Here is a 5119-nt window from a genome sequence, read left to right as displayed (position 1 = left end):
ACATGCGAGAGGCAACCACACATTGATGTTTCTCTCTCTCTCTCTCTCTCTCTCTCTCTCTCTCTCTCTCTCTCTCTCTCTCTCTCTCTCTCTCTCTCTCTCTCTCTCTCTTTCTCCCTTCCTTCTGCTCTCTAAAAAAGTAAATAAATAAAATCTTTTTAAAATATCACACCCACCCCCTAATTTAAAAAACAAAAACAAAAACAGGCAAGGATTTGAATTTACTCACTAGAGAAACAAAAAGAGGGAGGGAGGGAGGAAGGGAAGAAGGAGGAGAGGGATGTGAGCCCAGGCTGGTAACAAGAGCAGGAGATGCTGTTATAGAACTGGGCTCCCTAGGGTCAATAGAAATGATAGGATTCTGTAATATGTGAGGCCAGGTAGTAGCACTTAATAATCAGAAGCAAAGTGGGCATAATTACTGCAGTGAAAAACAAATTTGGAATATCACCATGGAATACATGACCCACAGGTATCTAATGACATGAGATAACTCATGGAACAATGTATTCCTAGGCAGGCAAGATAGAACAGTCAATATAGGAGGTCTGTCCAGAAAGTACTCAGCCATGTAATATGAAAAATAGAGACATTTATTGAAGAAGATACAAGATACAAGAAACATTGTACATAGGACACTGACACCTCAGTCCCCTTCAAAGTAGGCACCTTGGGACCTCACACAGTTCTAATTGCCATCAGCTGCCCCATCATATTTTCCTGAATCTCATTGATGGTCTGAAATCTCTTCCCTTTCAAAGGTGATTTTAGTTTTGGGAAAAGCCAGAAGTCACAGGGTTCCAAGTCTGGGCTATAGTGAGGCTGAGTCACCTGAGTGATTTGATGTTTTACTGAAAAACTTTCTGAGACGTGTTGCATGAGTGGGCACATTGTTGTGATGAAGCTGCCAATCACCAGTTGCCCATAGCTGTGGCCTTCTGAATCATCTGAATAGTTTTGATGTAAGAATATTCAAGTGTAATGTGAAATTTGATACAGATTTGTTGCTCTACTCGCTCAGTCATTTTGAATGTGATGGCCACACAGTACACATGCTCACTCAATGGCATCTACTGCCCCCATTGACTAGTACAGTGAAGTTGTCATTGTTCACTCAATGGTGCATTCCAGTCCACTCTCCTTGGCTGCCGGGTTACATCGATGTCCCACAAACCATTCTCATTATATTAACAGTGGCAGAAATCGGAGATTGCTATAGATTGAATGTTTGTGTCCCTCTCAAAATTCATACATTGAAAGCTAATCCTCAGTGTGAGAGTATTAGGAGGTGGGGTCTTTAGAAGGTGATGAGATCATCAATAGGTTTAGTGCCCTTATAAGAGAGGCCCCAAAGAGCTCCCCACCCTTTGCAGCATGTGTAGTTACAGCAAAAAAATAGCCTTCTGTGAATCATGAAGCAGGTTCTCATCAGACAGGGAATCTGCCATCACCTATATCTTGTATTTCCCAGCCTCCAAAACTATGAGAAATAAATGGTTATTGTTTACAAGCCACCCAGTAGCCAAAATAGACTAAGACAGAGGTCAACTGCCCCAGTGGAAAGTCACAGCTCCCCTTTGGCAGAGGTGGTTCCATCATGGTATTGATGCAGAAATGACTGTACATAAACTGTTAGCTTTGCAAAATGACCTACCTCTCAGGATGACTTTAAATGAAAAGAGTGTTCAAAGTTGAATTACACAGTGGATTGTATACATGGAGGTGCCCCAGGAAATTTTTAACTTCTATTTAAGTTTAGTAGTCAATATCTTTTTGACTCCCCTCAGATCATGTTTACTGGTGAAAACATTTCCATTCATTCTCATGTTTACAGCAATGGTCATATCTGTTTATCGATTCTAACAAAAGGTTGGTCCCCAGTGGTCTCAGTTAAATCAATTTGTGTTAGTATTATTAGCATACTTTTCAGCTGCAAAGAGACGACTACTAGATAATTCTTTTTATGTTCAAACATGTAATAAGAATCCAAAGAAAACAAAATGGTGGTATCATGATGATACTTGTTGATACCAATGTTATCATACTCATAGCAGAAGATAACCTTACTGAGAAAATGAGCACATTGATCATTCAATATTTTAACTTTAACCTTTGACTGGAAGTGACCCATAGGCAACGAGGACTACTTCCTTCTCTTGTGCATGCTGGGTGAATGTTGATTGCTGATTCAGTACAGGAAACTGACATACTTTTATTAATCATACAGTATTAATGCAGATGTCAGGAAATGTCAAATATAATTTGATTTTTAATTTTTTTAAGCTTTTGGAAAAGCCCCAAGTCCTCATGTATTGGGCACTAACAATGACTTCCTTGGTGGTTTGGGGGTGTTTGTTGCCAGCAATGGACATCATAACAGGAAACATTTTCATTAACTCCTGCCACCTGATAATTAATTTATGATAGGGCCTGTGAAATGAACTTACTGGTTGTAACGGGATTATAATTAAAGTGAGGGAACAAACATTACTTTGAAAGTCACCCCAGCTCACTTATATTTGGATTCTATACACAGCGATCATAAGGTTAACAACGTGAATTAGTATGCATATTTAAAGGACTGCAATGAAAGATCATTGTGTATTTATTGAATTGTTTTTATCTGCTGTCAAGTTGTTTTGACATGGAAAGTTTTCAAGTAACGTTAGCAGAGAGGTACAATATGTTATCCTTTTTGTAAAAATAAGTTCATTTGTATATAGTTCCTCAATTTCTGAAGTAAAGATATGAGTAATATAGGGTATGAGTGGTTTAATCAAGGTTTTATTGGTGGAGGGGCAGTTGACTTCTGTCTTAGTCTATTGGAGGTAAGAAAAAATGTCAGTGATGATTAAACTACTGCAGTCATAATTTGGGCTTGTTATTTGTACATTAATGGTTTTTCCAAGTAGATTATACTCTGTTACTTCCTGCTAGCCATTAGCATGAGTCCTATTGCCTAAGCACTATTTCATTTGTTTGTATGAAAAATTTATAAACATTTTTGTTTATAATTCTATTTTGTTATGTTTTATCTCACGTTTGGATATTACAGTACTTTAATTGAAAAACTTTTGTCGTTTTTTTCTTGTAGATTTTCTCTCTTTTGGGGGGAGGGGTTACAGTGAATTTTATTGTTGGTATGTGACAAGGTAGGGCTCCCTAAGCCCCACCCCTCTTTAGGGGGTCTAGGATGGAAACTGGAGGTCAGGAGATTCTCAGTGTGTTGGGGGATCAATTTGGGGCAAGGATTCCCCAGCAATTGAGGGCCTCTCTTCCTGTCATTGGGGCTGGTGGTTCATGGGCCTCTTACTCCTTGGTGGCCATGTGGACCATAAGGTCAACCCCCCTATTGCTGTAGCTAAATTCACTGTCATACCAGAAAATGAGCTTGACAAAGTGGTCATTGAGGGCAATGCCAGCCCCAGCATCGAAGGTGGAGGAGTGGGTGTCACTGTTAAATTCGCAGGAGACAACTTGGTCCTCAGTATAGCCCAGGATGCCCTTGTAGGGGCCCTCTTATGCCTTCTTCACTACCTTATTGATATCATTGTATTTGGCAGCTTTCTCCAGGCAGCAGGTCAGATCCACAATTAACACATTGGAGGTGGGGGCACAGAATGCCAGGCCAGTGAGTTTCCCATTCAGCTGAGGGATGACCTTGCCCACAGCCTTGGCAGCACCAGTAGAAGCAGGAATGATATTCTGGGCAGTCTCTTGGCCATCACACCACAGCTTCCCAGAGGGGCCAGCCATGGTCTTCTGGGTGGCAGTGATGGCATGAACTGTGGTCATGAGTCCATCTATGATGCCAAAGTTGTTATGGATGACTTTGGCCAGGGGGGCCAAGCAGTTGGTGGTACAGGAGGCACTGCTGACAATCTTCATGGAGTTGTCATACTTGTCATGTTTCACACCCATCACAATCATGGGGGCATCGGCAAAAGGGGCAAAGATGATGACCCTCTTGCCTCCACCCTTCAAGTGAGCCCCAGATTTCTCCATGGTAGTGAAGACATCAGTGGACTTCACAACGTATTCAGCACCAGCATCACCCCATTTGATGTTGGTGGACTTTCCATTGACACCAAGCTTCCCATTCTCAGCCTTGACTGTGTCTTTGAACTTGCCGTGAGTAGAATCATACTGGAACATGTAGACCATGTAGTTGAGGTCAATGAACAGATCATTGATGGTGACAATATTCACTTTGCCAGAGTAAAAGCAGCCCTGGTGACCAGATGCCCAATACAGCCAAATCTGTTCACTGTGACCTTCACCATCATGTCTCAGGGTTGAGGCTGGCACTGTGCAGGAAACCACAGCTGCCTGTCAAAGAGGAAGAGCAGAGGGCCTAGATTTTCTTTACTTGTATCATCTTGTCCTTCAATCCTGTACCTTAAAATAAGAAATACATTTTTGACAAGAACTCAATGTTTTAAAAAAGAAAGAAAGTGACAACTCTTTTCCAGTTTCCAAAACTAAGCCAGTTTTCAGACCTCAGAACCCATAAAATGAAGGAGAGGCCAGGTTCCATGAGGAAGGACCTTACAACAATATGACAAGTAGACTTCCAGCCAAGATGGAGACCTAGACTGACATGCTCCGTCTCCCTCCACAACTAAGAAGGACTAATGTGCTGGAGCTTGAACTAGAGTGGAAAATTTTTGCAAACCCCCATGGTGACAATTGTCCCCGAACAACTACAAAATGTTAGTTCTGTGGTTGCAAACCCCATGGGGACAGTCACCCCCAAACAAGTCATGTATCAGCCAAGCGTAGGTAGCAACTACCCCACCCTTGCTTCACAATGGTTGTGTTGTGCTACTACCCCAGCTAGCAATCCAGAATATAGGTTTATACTATATAAGCAGCTTTGTACTAAGGCTCAGGGCTACTCACTTGAATCCCTGCGTGGAGTGAGAGTGGGTAGTCACTGGCCAGCTAATAAAGGCTCTTCAAATTCTAACTTGGTTGTCTCTGACCGTTTGGCTCTCACACTTGGTCCACAACACTACAACTACCACAAAACCAGAAATAATCAGAAATTCCAGAAAATAAAGCTACATGGAAGTCCAACATATGAAGTTATAAACAAGTAATACTCATCTGGATGGGT

General features: G+C 41.6%; 2 pseudogenes; one reads left to right on the top strand and one right to left on the bottom strand.

Moving 5' to 3' along the window:
- Positions 1-1614: 1614 nt before the first annotated feature.
- Positions 1615-2028, top strand: LOC149990643 (ubiquitin-conjugating enzyme E2 W pseudogene; annotated as a pseudogene).
- A 1281-nt stretch (positions 2029-3309) lies between these two features.
- LOC149990642 (glyceraldehyde-3-phosphate dehydrogenase pseudogene) lies at positions 3310-4283 on the bottom strand (annotated as a pseudogene).
- Between the last annotated feature and the right edge of the window lie 836 nt (positions 4284-5119).

The sequence above is a fragment of the Furipterus horrens genome, unplaced genomic scaffold (assembly GCF_987537825.1).
Source record: "Furipterus horrens unplaced genomic scaffold, mFurHor1.1.pri manual_scaffold_17, whole genome shotgun sequence".
Taxonomy (NCBI): domain Eukaryota; kingdom Metazoa; phylum Chordata; class Mammalia; order Chiroptera; family Furipteridae; genus Furipterus; species Furipterus horrens.
The sequence above is the reverse complement of the archived record's forward strand: the minus strand, read 5'-3'. Positions and strand labels throughout refer to the sequence as shown.